Raw genomic sequence first — 14,952 nt, forward strand, 5'->3', positions numbered from 1 at the left:
TAGGAGACCACTTAACCAACCCAAGAGATGAAAATATAGGAGACAATGGAAACAAACCTCAGGACATCCAGGTATTTGAGTTATCATTTAGTCACCGGTTCACTGCCTACCTACCATGTGTCACAAAGTGCACTAGGCAATGAGAACATACTGAGGACCAAACAGTTGTGACTCCTGCCTTCATGGAGCTTTAGTCTGCTTGGACAGATCAACAATAATTCCTCATTTGAAGAGGAAGAATAAAAAGCCAATGAGAGTCCATTAGATGGTCACAGGCAGGAAACCGTGAGATTGTGGCAGGTGGTGGCCAGACCCCATGCACATGCTAATTTTGAAAGAGCAAAACATAAGAGTCTTGCGAAGAAAGCTGGTCTACTACAGGAGAGAATGGAATATATTTATAGAAGAAAAGCACAGATGCAAAAATATCTAGGCCCAAAGAGAGAACCAGAGAGGTCAAGAGTAGCCTCCTGAGGGCTTTCTAGTTCCCAAAAAGCCCAGCTACATTTCCCATAACTGGATTCCAGGAGATTAACACTATACCATCCTCATCAGCACTACTTTGACTTGAGCTTCCCTAAGTGAATGTCTGTTCCTTGCAACAATCAGGTTATCTGACAAAAAGGCACCATTTATGTGACCTACACAATATCATGCTAGCCGCTGTGTTGCAAAAAAGGAGGAGAAATCAATTAAATGTGTTGTCTTAGCTTGTTATGAATTTCATCCAGTTACACGAGCAAACTCCACTCATGCATGATCAAACTTACCCAAGGTAGTCTTACGCTGACAATGTAAAACAACAAGAAGGAGTAGCAGGGACCAGCAGTTGTGGTTCTGCACTCCAACATAAAGCTCCAAATAAGTCAAGTTACCCTCCAGAGAAGTAAAAATCTAAATGCAGTATTTAAACAAGTTTTATGGGCAGCCCAGGTGGCTCAGCAGTTTAGCGCCGCCTTCAGCCCAGGGCTTGATCCTGGAGACCTGGGATCGAGCCCCACGTCAGGCTCCCTGCATGGAGCCTGCTTCTCCCTCTGCCTGTGTCTCTGCCTTTTTCTCTTTCCCTCTCTCTCTCTCTCTCTCTCTGTGTGTCTCTCATGAATAAATAAATAAAAATAAAATCTTTTAAAAAAATAAATAAATAAACCAGTTTTATGATGTTGCATTCACAAAACATACGACCAGCATTTTTGGCTATGTAGTTGTTCTTTTTCTAAAAGTATTTTATCTGTGCAAATCCCTGTCTTTGATTTCTCCTCCTGCCAGTAGGGCTCCAGCTAGAACGCCCTTCTGTCCACAATCACATATACTCCAAGTGATTCAGAAAGAAAGCACTATGCAGAGGCAGACATAGCCAGGGTACATAAAGGAACAGAATGCACTGGGGAGATGTGCAGGAAGGTGGAATGGTACTTGGGGTTCAACAAAACAAAACCAAAATCTAATTTAAAAGCAATATAACTAAAGGACACCGGGCATACTTAAATTCCAAGAGCCAGAACTTTAGTACTCTTTTGAGACCTTGACCAAATATCCTCTGGCGATGGTAATTATATTTTCTTTTTCACTCATTTTGGCTTGTTTGCAAGTAGGCTAAATTATGTTCATTTACAGGTTCATGTTATTTATGCTTACTTAAGAGTTCATCTGTACATCTACACGTATACCCACAAACACCTTTGGTTTATGAATTTCAATCAAGCACTTTAAAAAAATACATTTCTGTTAGTTAATTCAGCATAACACAGCTTAGAATTTCACCCACAGAAATGTCAGGTCCCTCTTTCCTCATCCAAATACACAAAAATGAAACAAAAGAAATGCGCCTCACTAAGTAAAATGAGCTAAAATTAGCAAGCAGCAAAGATGATGCCAGTTGCCCAGGGCAACAAATGGTTGATGGATGGAATAATTAAGATCGACAGTAAACTAATCTCTGTTCCTTTATTGAAAAAGAAGTCCCTTGAATCAATTAGCCTTGTCATGGATACCTTTTATAAAACAACTATGACATCCCAACCACTTCCCTTTGTTTATGGATCTGCCCATCCTTCAGTAAGTGCAAAAACTAATTTCAAAAGCACCAAGAGATAATAATGAAAGATTCCGATACATTAGGCACTGCACAAACAAATATAGCCACTGTCCTTGAAAAACATAAATATCACCAAGTAGGCCCAGAAGACTTCATGCACTTATTCAAAGGCACAATATCGTCAAAGTTGTATGGATCTAAGAAGGCTAAAAGCCATTTTTTTGCAGGCCAAGCATGTACCTGTTAAAATAGAGATCCTTTAGCCAGCCCTCACAAGTGATAGAGTTGGGAGAGCAAAAGGTGTCAAGAGGAAACTTCTGGCACTCACACAGTCACTTCAAGGTCAAGAAAGAAGACAAGAAAAATGAAAGAAAGGACTGATGGGGTGTGTGTTGGCGGGGGGGGGGGAATGCTTGTGATAGCATTCTATACCAAGCAGATGAACATGCAGCTACTGCAAGCATTACCCTGAAGTTAGAGAATAAATCGAAATTATCTGAGATGGCCAAGGAGAACTGCACTCTGATTTCTAGTGTTTCTGTGACCTGAATTTAAGCAATGGCTGCTACAGTCACTTGAAAAGCTGAAGGGATTCTATAGTCAGTCAAAGGTCCTGGGGCAGAGGATTATGATTTAAGAATAAACCCTTCTTGAGTTATCTTTATAGAAAATTCTGCTCATTTTATTTTTCTACTCTCCTTCTTCTTCTTCAGTACAGCAAAAGAAAGTCAGTTAATGTTTCTTTGATGATGTGGGCTCTTGCAATGCTTTGGAAGTAGTACTCAGGAATATCTTGGTTGGTTAAGTTTGGGAAATACTGGTTTAAGCAGAGTTTAAGGGATTTCTTTATTGTGTAACATTTCAGGACATTTAATGGGAGTATCTGAATTGAGAACAGAGTTGGAAAGTAACATAGTACATAGTGTTTCCAAAACTTTTTGGGCACAGAATTGTTTTGGTTTTTTTCCTTCACAAACATGTCATGGAACTATTTATACCACAAAATACACTTCTAGACTTTCTATTTGAAAACAGAAATGTAAATATGAAAGATGCACAAGAATAGGTGGGGTAGATATGATCTAAGGATGTATCTTTTAAATCACCCATTAAAAACATATATACCACTGTTACTTTAATTAAGAGAGGAAGGAGTTTGGAATTATCCAATAAAGGAATTTGCCTTTTTTCCCCCTATTACAGTCAAATATCAAAAATCAAAGCTTGGCAAAAAATAAATAACATGAAATGAAAGCTTGGCAACTTAGAATATCTGATTACCTGATCACTTTTTGAAATAAGATTTTATTAGAACAGTAATGACACTGGCAAATTTTTATATGTAAACAAGTAGGATGTCAAATATATGTGCTGCATGTGTGTACACTGCAATTTTTGTTTACAGAATTTTATCACACTGCTCTAAGGTGAAAATGCAAAAGCTTTAGTATCAAAGCTAAAACCTAGTGGTCCTGACTTGCCCCCAAAAAGTTGGCATCTGGGCAGCCCGGGTGGTTCAGTGCCGCCTTCGGTCCAGGGAGTGATCCTGGAGACCCAAGATCAAGTTCCGCACTGGGCTCCCTGCATGGAGCCTGCTTCTCCCTCTGCCTGTGTCTCTGCCTCTCTCTGGGTCTCTCATGAATAGATAAAATCTTTAAAAAAATAAATAAATAAATAAAAGTTGGCATCTGTCACAAATGTGCTAACCCAGGGCATATGTAAAACATCATTATTTTCAAGGTGAAAATATACACAGCAAATCACAAGAGTTAGATAAAACAGTCTGGGACCATTTTACCTCCCAACAGAGAATAATAAAAAGGAATAACAGATTTTGCCTCATTGTAAAAAATTAAACCCTTTAAAATCATCGCTAAGGGAAGTAGATTGTTCCACTTTATTTTTTAAATAAACACCTATTTTATGCAGATTTAAAAAGTGATATATGTTCACTATGGGAAGCCTAGAAATCACTGGACACTATTAATGACACTAGACTAAAAGACATCCGTAAGCTTGCCACCAGTCATGGGCATTACGGCGTATGTCTTTTAATACCCATTGTTTCGTGGAGTTTAGGTCACACTGTGTATATCTGACATCCTACTTGTTTCCTTCATTTACTAATGATCTACTAATGATTTTCCTATGCCCACAGAACTCTTTGGAAACATATTTGAAATGGCTGTCTGTGATTTCCAACCCTTTAACATGCCCCTTATGAAGAGCATTCAGCAACAGCGGGCTCTGTTTCCCTCCTCTCCTAAGGCCTCACCTTGGAGAAACCTTACTGGCTACCCAGCCAGGATCCCGCTGTCGGTGGACAGGCTTCAAAAGCCAGACTACTGCGCACAACAAGCATTTTCTTCTACACAGTCCATTTCAAGGCTCAAAGCTGCATTTTCCTCTCAAATGCAACTGTAAAATGTACCCTTAGGCCTAAAACACTATTTGCTTTCGCCAACTCACCAAATGCAGGAATCATCTGTGCAGTGGCCCAAGACAGACACGGCTGAAGCTCCCTTCTGAGCACTGTGATAGGACAAGGCCCTCACTGCTGCAGGAAGCACAGCCCGAGAAATCTGCAAATCGCAGGGTAGAGTTTTACTACCAGTAAGTGTATGTGTCTCTGACTGTTTAGAGGCCCTCTTTGTAAATAAATACATCCAGTGGTGAAAAGAAAACAAGTCTGCTTATATTTTTTCCTGTGATTATGGGTCCCACCAGAAGTAATACAAAAATTCTGTGATCAGTACGGGCGTGGGTAGGGAACCTTCCCCCAACCCCTCAAAATGCCAGCCATTAAATAGGATGAGGCCATCTGCTGCAGAGAGAGGGCAGTTCAAGTTGAGTAGGCATTCCTCCTTCCCGGTGGGCTGCGGCTGGAAAAGTCCAAACACCTTTTCCTGGGGTCAGGAAGAGCCATCAGTAGGAAATAACTCTGAATCACTACTCGTGTGGGCTGGATATGAACCAGCCCCCTTAGAACGGCCAATCTGGACAGAACAGCACTGAACTCCGGGCCCTGCCAGCCTCCCACAGCCAGACTGCTGACACTTTTATTTGCTGGCATTTACAATGTTGCAGCAGCTCAGCCCTGCAAAGGTGGCTGCTTCCAACACAGCACTTAGGCGAGGACTTTTGAGAGGAAAGCAAAAGGATGCATCTCTAGGGTAAGAGGTCTCTACGAGTCCCGTTCACACAAAGGGCAACTGCATGGTCTCAACAGCCGACGCTTGGGTCTGGCGCGTCTCCTAGTGTTTTCTGCTTCACCAACAACGTGATTACTTGTCTCACACACATGTATACACCTGTTAAGGTATTTATCGTTATTTTTTCCTACCACTTGCAATGAAGAAAAGCAATTTGCCATGTAAAACCACAGCTGCCTCCTAAGGAAAATGGCCATGTTAAAGGAGGTTGAGCATCTGCTGACGCTGGGGAGGGCCCGTCCCCGGACTGCGCTCTCTGCGCGTAAAGACAGGTGCAGCTCCAGTTTGGAAGCCGGCCTGGAGCAGTAGAGCTCAAGGGTACGGCAAGAGGGACAGAGGGAAGAACTGGGCACTTCCAGCCGCCCTTGTGCAGAGACGTGCAGAGGTGCGGACTGTGGAAAAGCAGAGGTGGAAGAGAGGAAGAGAGGGCTGGCAAGGGAGCCGCAGGCCAGCGCGGCCGCCTGGGGAGCGCACGGGGAGAAACCCTGAGGGTGGGAGGGACGGCGGGCAGGCCCAACAGGGATGCCTTCGTTTACCCGCTCTGCTATGGCCCCAATATGACCTTGGGGCCGGCAAACCGGCAGTGCAAATTCTGCTAAATGCAACAGCCTTGCTTACGTCATGTCACGGAGTTGATCGGGAAAGTTAAAACTTACAGAGACCCGGCGCCTGGGGGGTGCAGGCCAACACTCGGCTTCAGCTCAGCTGGCGATCTGGCCCCGGAAGCTCCGGGCTCCAAGAGATCCAGGCCCCGGGAGATCCAGCCTCGCGAGTACCAGGCCCCGTGAAATCCTCCCTCGCAAGATCCAGCCTCGCGAGATCCAGGCCCCGTGAGATCCAGCCTCGCGAGATCCAGGCCCCGTGAAATCCTCCCTCGCAAGATCCAGCCTCGCGAGATCCAGGCCCCGTGAGATCCAGGACCACCGGTAGGTTAGTCTCTCAGCCTGGAGTGGGCTTGAGGTTCTCTCCACCCCTCTCCCTCTCCTCCTCCTACTCATGTTCTGTCTCTAAAATAAATCTTAAAACACACGCACAACTTACTGAGACCTACATGTCTTAAACTCTCTGTAGGTTTTAAGTACAAATTGAATCCTTACAGGGCGTCATGAGGTAAGTGCCGTTACTACCCTAATGGTTCCCGCTTGACGATTGAGCAGGGACAGAAGTGAACAGGCCAGTAAATGGCAAGGGTGAGATTTGTTGTCCTTTTATGAACCTCACAGTCTTATTTGAAAAGAACAAAACACGAAAAGTCACACTTAAATGTACTCCAAAACCTAAAGAATCCACATCAGTTTCTCTGATGTTTATGTTAACGTGCTTGATGTCACAGTAGTCTTCAACATTTATATTACATTCGGATGAGGGGAAAAATCCAATTCTGATGCATTATTAACAATACAACAAAACGGTATAATTTAAACGCAGATGGGACTGGGGGCGGGGGCTCAGTGGTTGAGTGTCTGCGTTTGGCTCAGGTCATGACCCCGGGGTCATGGGATCGAGTCCCCCGTCAGGCTCCCTGCAGGGAGCCTGCTTCTCCCTCTGCCTTTCTCTGTCTCTCATGAACAAATAAATAAAATCTTTTAAAACAAATAAATAAAGCAGAAATATTCGTTTTTTAAAAAGATACACACGGTACGTTTATACACAGTTCAGGTATAATGTGGAGGAATTTTTTTTTTTTTTATGTTTAACACCTTGATTTGATTAACAACAGGAACCCCTCACCCATACCTCTCCACTGTCAATAAGATTTGGTTTGGAATAGACTAGAGCCACACACAAACACATGCAAGAAGTTGGATCGAGCATGATTCCCTCCCACATAACCCAAGCATGCCCTGGGTTCCTTCAAATAAGGAGGAACTTTCTGATATATTTTTTTTCACTCTGGTGTTAACTGCTCAATGTGATATATTTCTGTGATCTTTATTCTGTCCTTGAGAAGGTGATCAGCTCAAGGAAAATCTAGGAGGAACTTAGACGACAGAGCTCCAGGGCCACATGCTTAACCACTGCACTATACAAAATTAAAGGACAAAAGGAAATTGGAGCTGGAAATGATAAGCCTCTAGAAATAGTCAAAATAACTTAGACAAGGACATTTGAGCCAGTCTTCCCCAGATCTTACTGGGCAGGATGATCATAGCCAATGTCTGAGCTACATACCCTTCCTTTCATGTTGATGCCTTGATTCAACACAAATATGATGAACCTCCTACATGACATTAAGCAATGCATTCGACATGGAAGAAACCTACAAACAAGGCAGTCTGGCTCTTGCTTCCACAGAGTTGACAAATTAAAGGGGAAAAAGAAAGATGGTCATCCTGGCAATCAACAAAATATAAGCTTACTATAAGGGAAGTATAGCATCCTTTAGAATATACAGGAGGGGCTCCTAACCCAGACTTGGAAGGCCAAACAATGCTTCTTGAGAAAAAAAATCTAAACTGAGTCTTAAAAACTTAAAGTTATCCAAGAAGAAAGAAGACAAAGAGAAAGCCAGAGAATAAGCATGTACAAAAACCCACAAGCAAGATAGGCCATAATTTGGTAGAGCTGGAACCATTCAGGAGAAAAATGAAAAGAAATCTATTTGGATATTTAAATTGGATCTGGATTATACAAGCCACATAAAGAAGTTACATTTTATAGGGCCCCTGGGTAGTTCAGTCAGTTAAGTGTCCAACTCTTCATTTTGGCTCAAGTCATGATTTCAGGGTTGTGAGATTGAGCCCCTCATCAGTCTCTGTGCTGGATATGGAGCCTGCTTAAGATGCTCTCTCTCCCTCTGCCCTTCCCCCTGAAAAGAAAAAAAAAAAAAAAAGAAAGAAGTTACACTTTATCACAAAGCCAATGAAAATGATTATCATGTTTTAGGCAAAAGAAGAATGTGATTCATTCATTCAACAAATATTTATTGAGCACCTACTATATGCCAGGCATTGCTCTGGAAGCTCAAGGTATATAGGTGAACAAATCAAAGATCCAGGCTTTATATGGGGGAAGTGGAGAGGCAGAAAACTAATACTAAACATAACAAGTAAACTATGCAGAATGTTTGAAGAGCATAGGACAATTAAAAATAAAAAAGCAAAGCCAGGGACACCTGGGTGGCTCAGCGGTTGAGCATCTGCCTTTGGCCCAGGGCATGGTCCTAGGGTCTTGGCATCAAGTCCTGCATCGAGCTCCCTGCAGGGAGCCTGCTTCTCCCTCTGCCTGTGTCTCTACCTCTCTCTGTGTCTCTCATGGATAAATAAAATTTTTAAAAAGAAAAAAAAAAAAAGCAAAGCCATGCAGGGTAAGATACATTGGAATGGCAGTGGGAGAAGAAAGCATGGCCAGATGCAATTTCAGAGTTGTCAAGAATAAGCCTAATACAGGCAATAGCTAGCAAAAACTTGCAGGATCTTATTGCTACTCTGCTACTCACGATCAACATAAGCAAACAGCTTATTAGATACTCAAAACAAAACTTAGGACTTTTTCATGTTTGCTCAATGTCTACAGATTTGTTTACCTAACTCAGTGTCATTTTCATTCAGAAACATAAAATTACTTTAGACTTTGGAATCTAGACTCTAGAAATTAACCAAAAACCAGAAATAAACTGAAATTTACCCCAAACTTCAAGTATCTTCATAAGCTGCTAATATCACATGTACCCCTCTTGGATATTTTTAACTACTTGAAACTTTCTAGACCCCTCAAGCCTTATGTTAACCTCTTTTAAAATGCAGCAGATTAAAAATATTTGATTTACATCTATTTTTCCTATGGCCACCCTAAAGACTTGTTTCCCACTGGAAGACAAAAGCAACCATATTTGGTCAATTTGGTTTCTGTCCTCTCTTTTTTTCTCTTCTGAGTTTATAATTGTCAGGAACAGCTGTGTGCATTGCCAATGCCTTCCCCAAAATTAACAGGGCTCTAACATACAAAACATCTATTCTGCTTCTAAATTTGTTTTTAATTATATTACAAGATGGAAAAAGAAATGCCTTAGCTGTTAACACTGGCTCGGTGGGGCCAACAGTAGACATAGAGCAGACACAAGGAAATACTTCAAAAAATTTTTTTTAGTTTGCCATGATTTAATAGCAGATATTCCTGGCTTTGAGTGAACTCTGCAATATCCCAGTGCGACAGGATAAATGATCGTCTACCACTATTAATTTTAGGTCATAATGTCTGAAATGCCGCTTCAAAAATAAATGCAGTATTTTCACTTTATTTGGTCAGGTAAATACTAAACTATTTTGTCATAATAACTTTACAACACTGTGTTTCACCTTGTCTTGCCTTGACTGCTGAAGGTAATAGGGACCGTTTTATTATGTCCATAAATTGAGTCAATTGACTTATCCTTATATCCTGTTTCCTGAACTTAACGAGAGATTCTGCATCATTAGGAAAACACACCATCCTGCAGCAGGATCAAAAGCAAAGGAAGCCTGATAATAAGTCATTTTGATTTCAGGGAATGTTCACCAGGCAAACTTTCAATATTCTGGCAGAAGTAAAACAAATAACTGGCTTTGCAAAGCATAGTTGGCTCAGAGCTGCACTTATGCTTGGAAACATCCCAGAAGGGTCTACATCCAGGAAAAAAAAATTACTCCCTCTGAATACAAAGTGGCACTCGTCGTGAATCTGTAGATGTAGGTGCTTCAACATATTTACCAAACAGCACAAAATCAAAATACTAAATATTTTTACAAGGAAACTTTTTGAAAGATTTTTAAAGTCACCATTTTTAAATTCAGTCTAACAATCACAATCATATTCTCAGATTAGATCTTACTGTGAGAATTAATGGTAGAGCCGAGGTATTCCTTCTGGCTTATGAACTCTTACTAGCTCAGTAAACAGTTGGGTTGTGGCGCTGTCTTAACCAAGACAATGGCCAGGGTGATAAGGTCCTCTGTGCTGCATTCATAGGAGGGTCAGGAACCCAACCCACAAGTACTGATGGTAGAGATGACAAGCAATAACTATTTTAAATAATTATTCTTTTTTTTTAATCTTTTTTTAAAATTTTTATTTATTTATGATAGTCACACAGAGAGAGAGAGAGAGAGAGAGAGGCAGAGACACAGGCAGAGGGAGAAGCAGGCTCCATGCAGGGAGCCCGACGTGGGATTCGATCCCGGGTCTCCAGGATCGTGCCCTGGGCCAAAGGCAGGCGCTAAACCGCTGTGCCACCCAGGGATCCCAATAATTATTCTTATAGACTGCACATCTGCACTGCACTGAGCACTCATCATAGATTACATCCTTTGATCTTCACAACATTTCTATGAGTTAGGTACTATTATTATTACCATCTTATAGATGAGTAAACATAATGTACTCAAGTTCACACAGCTCTTGGGTGGCATTTGCTTCCAAAGCCTGAGCTTTTGGAATTCAGGGTCCAAATCTTATAGGCTAACATGCAGAGAATACTCCCCTGCCGTCAGACACAGGCAGCCACAGAGGCCTGGTAAGAGATAAGCAAAGAACCCACCAGAGCCAAAGACAATGAGCAAGGTTGAGCTGAGCAGGCAAATTTCTGTGTAAGTTAATTTAGTTTGTTAGAGACCATACCCCCAGTCGGTATTTTTTGGACCTGCTACTCTCCTGGGCCTCTTCCACCTGCTGAGACCAACAAGGGGACTCTTCTGCAAGACCCAATGGACTTCATCCTCGTTACATTATAGAATGCCCAGATTCTCCCTCAGATCCCTAGACAAAGGAATTTGAAGATCTTCAGCTTCATAATAACAAACACAACCAGAGTAATTTCTCCCTGAAGTATTGCCTAAAATGCTTATAGGCTGAGGTCCCAATTCAAGACCATTGAGACTGGGCAAACTTCAAGCAGTCCCTCTAGACAACAAGCCAGGAGCAACAATATGGAAATTGTTTCAGGCTACAGTTAGTTACATAAGCCAAGTAAATTAGAGAACTGAGTGATTACTAGTGCATTTCATTTATATTGTAGACCACCGAGATGCAAAAGTATTCCCATTTTCTACTATTTAGAAGTAAAAGTAAGATTCATCCAGCATTTTGTTGGAGTCATCAAAAAAATTATAAACCTGGATATGCCTGTAAGGAGTCCAAATATAAATTATTATTAGTTAATGTCTAAGGATAACATGTTCTGGCCTCTGCCAAATTTCCAGCTTCATCTTACTCCATTCCTCCTCACTCACTGCCACATGGAACTACTTTCTGGCTCCACTTCAGGGCTGCACACACACTGTTTTTCCGTCTGGAGTGGTCTTCTTCACTCACACTCATTACCTGCCTAACTCTTACTATCTTCTGAGGTGGAAATAATAGAAAATCGAACTCAACTGGCTCACATAATAAGAATACATCAAAAATCCAAAACTAGGAGTGCTCCACAACTTATTTATCAAGTTAAGAAAGCTAACAAAAAACAAAATTCTTTCCATCTTCTTGCTCTGCCTTTGGTGAGTAGGATTTGCCCTCAAGTGAGTTCCATTCAAGGTCACCAGACATGACAACATTCAGAGGCAGAAAGGGTCACCTCTTCCTTGTAAAGAATAAGGAAACCATTCCCAAAAATCCTCTAGCAGACTTCTCTTTGATCTCAATAGCCAAAATTGTAACACATGTGCTAACCAATCACATACTCTAACTTAACATATGCCTAAACCAATCAATGGCCAAGCCACTAAGACTATCATTATTAACTTAGATCAACCGAGACCTATATTCTGGGGCCAGATTCCCTGAAGATCATGGCTAAATAGAGGAAGTTGGATACATAAAAATTAAAATGGAAGATGGTAGTCCTCTAAGGAAAGAAGAGGAAAGAAAAACAATCTACAGGGTGTGTTACAAATAACCCTTAGGGTTTGTTACAGATGTCGTTTTTTAAAGGAAAGACTTCCCTGAAACCCACCCCACACCCAGACTCACCTCCCCACTACATGCTAGCAAAGAACACTCTATTGGGACACCTGCATGGCAGAGTCAGTTAAACGTCTGACTCTTGGTTTCAGCTCAGGTCATGATCTCTGTGTGTGGGATTGAGCCCCATGTGGGGATCCACACCCAGCGTGAAGTCAGCTTGGGTTTCTCTATCCCTCTTCCTCTGCCCCTCCCATTGATGCTTGCTCTCTCTCTCTTTCTCTCTCTCTCTCTCTGAAATAAATAAACAAATCTTTTTTTAAAACACACTACTTTTTCATCATAGAATTTATCACAATGGTAATTAAATAATTATGTGCATGAATATATATTTAATGTCTTTCTATCCCACTATACTCTCTTGTTTATTGGTCTAGCCACAGCATGATACCTGGCAGAGCTATTTGGTCAAAATAAGGTCTTCCACCACTGGAGTTGTAATGGTATCAAGACTCCTCTTCATCCCGTTCCTTGAAGACATACAGTTTTCACGAGAGCTGCTCCATGGACTCTAAGATGTTGACAGCAGTCAGCTGGCCTAGGAGTCTGTCTTCCTCCATGCCTCACTGCCTGCAGCACTGTTGGCCAGTGACATGCCCTGTTCCATCTCCCTTATCCATAAAGGCAGCCTATATCAGCCCTTGCCAAGAAAGCAGATGGCCAGGTTGTGTCCAGCTTAATCTCCTAAGGAGATATATTTCCTCTTGCAGCTCACAACCTCCAAGAACAAGTAGCCTGTAAGACAGAAATTTGGCACTGGCTAGTCAAAATTTCTCTAAACCAGTTTCTCTGGTGGCATCAGAGTAAGATGCATAACTATGTTTTATTCCTTCCCTTTGAGAGAACAAGTAAGCTAGAAATACTTGAGTTCTTTGGAGTTAAGCACATTTTGGAAAATTATTTAATCTTGCTGCATCTCCCTTTGCTCATCTTTAAAATGGAGAAAATCATCATTCTTCCATGATGATGCTGTGAGGTACCATGCGATAATGACTATAAAATGTAAGAGATGATAGATTTCATCAGTCTTCTTGCATTGACATTTACCAAAGGAGAGGAGGGTGGGCAGATGGGTGAAATTAATGACGGGGATTAAGGAGGGTACTTGTGATGAGCACTGGGTGATGGAATTGTTGAATCACTATATTGTACACCTGAAACTAACATAACATTGTATGTTAACTACACTGGAATTAAATTTTTTAAAATAAAAAAAATTTTAACTGTATGAGGCCACATCCTATGGAAAGTGGTGAGAGGTGGTGTGATGGGCCTCAGAACTACACACTCTTGACTAGAGATAAGACACAACTTTGATTCTGCCAAGACTGGTTGGCAAGGCCTGGACAGTACTTTCTAAGGAGTTAACGAAGGCTTCTGTGTTCAGAATGACTTAAGAAACTTCACCTTCAGAAATTAAATTAAGAGGAAGTAATTTTAGAAATTAAAATTAAGAGTTAAGAGTCCAAAAGTACCTCCAGTTACAATACTCCAAAGGAACTGTATCTAGCCTAGGAATCATGACCATGAGAACTTCCAGCCACTTTTTTCTAGAAGCTTACAACATCCTTCTATTATCCCATACCTTTCCTTTTAAGGCAACTAGATGCATATCTTCCAAGTCAGGTGGGAGTCAGATGGTTGAGAACACTGTATCTCACCCTATAGCTATCTTCTGGAGAAAAGAATAGCAGGGCAAAAGCAGCTAGTGGCTGCTTTACCAAGAGAGGAAAGCAGCCTGTAGCCCAGAGCCTACACTAAGGAGGGGAGAAAAAAGACATCTCAAGACCACTGGGCCAAAGGACTGTCTATCCTCTCTAAAGGCTTTCAAGACCATTGCTCCCCAATGGTCCTTCCAAACAGTGTCCTTCCAAACAATGTCTTCTGGTGGTGATGCCATACTACCTCAGGCCAATCTTAAGCTGTGTTGGATGAAAAATAAACATTGCTTTTGCAACTGGACTGCTCCTTTCTGCCCATGGATCCTTCACCCCCATGCCCTACAGAGTGCAGTCAACATTGTAAGAGATCACACTCTATGAATGCAGTGATTCTAACCTGATGAGTTCAATAAAAGACATGGTTGAAGGTGTGTTGCTCTACATTTATGCCATAAATTTAAGAACAAAAAATTTAAAACTACAGGAAAATGATTGTTTGCATTTCCCCCATGTACTCTGGGTAAGACTTGCATTTGTAGTCATCAAGGAAACACAGTACAGTCCCAGTACAGTCTGAGAATCATTGGAAACCAGTATTCAAGGGTGGCAAGGTAAGTGATGCCATATCATGAGTAATGATATTTTTTTTGAGTAATGATATTTTATCATTAAAATAAATGGTATTAAGTGACCACAACTGCAAGAAGATGTACACAATTTCAATGCAAAAGTTCTGAAGAACCATGTCATTGTAATAACAGTATTGTTACTTATTTATCTCCTGGGATGTAAGAAATTCAACCAGGAACAATGCAATTAACAATAAAGAACATGAAGAGATGCCTGGACATGTGCACTGACTAGACGATACACAAATACATAAGTACCTCTTCTATACCCATTATGTAAATCTTCATGACAAATTACTTTACTTCACATAGACCTATGAATTTTGTAACACATTTTTTATTTTTTTAAGATTTTATTTATTTATTCATGAGAGACACACAGAGAGAGGCAGAGACACATGCAGAGGGAGAAGCAAGCTCCCTGTTGGGAGTCTGATGCAGGACTTGATCCCAGGACCCTGGGATCATGACCCCAGCTGAAA

At 41.3% G+C, this 14,952-nt stretch overlaps 2 long non-coding RNA genes across 3 annotated transcripts in view; both read right to left on the reverse strand.

Moving 5' to 3' along the window:
• The window catches only part of LOC111094207, an 86,330-nt gene extending 80,267 nt beyond the window's left edge, over positions 1-6,063 (reverse strand). For both annotated transcript variants that reach the window (XR_005384774.1, XR_005384773.1), the window contains exons 1-2: positions 5,904-6,063; positions 4,505-4,617 (exon numbers count right to left, since the gene is read on the reverse strand). This is a non-coding gene — a long non-coding RNA (uncharacterized LOC111094207). The remainder of the gene's footprint in view (positions 1-4,504; positions 4,618-5,903) is intronic.
• Positions 6,064-7,844: 1,781 nt separating this feature from the next.
• Positions 7,845-12,911, reverse strand: LOC119867839. The gene is made up of 2 exons (XR_005384776.1): positions 12,572-12,911; positions 7,845-8,056 (listed from the first exon to the last, which is right to left on the reverse strand). It is a non-coding gene; the product is annotated as an uncharacterized LOC119867839 (long non-coding RNA).
• Positions 12,912-14,952: the final 2,041 nt, after the last annotated feature.

Source organism: Canis lupus, chromosome 36 (genome assembly GCF_011100685.1).
Source record: "Canis lupus familiaris isolate Mischka breed German Shepherd chromosome 36, alternate assembly UU_Cfam_GSD_1.0, whole genome shotgun sequence".
Taxonomy (NCBI): Eukaryota; Metazoa; Chordata; class Mammalia; order Carnivora; family Canidae; genus Canis; species Canis lupus.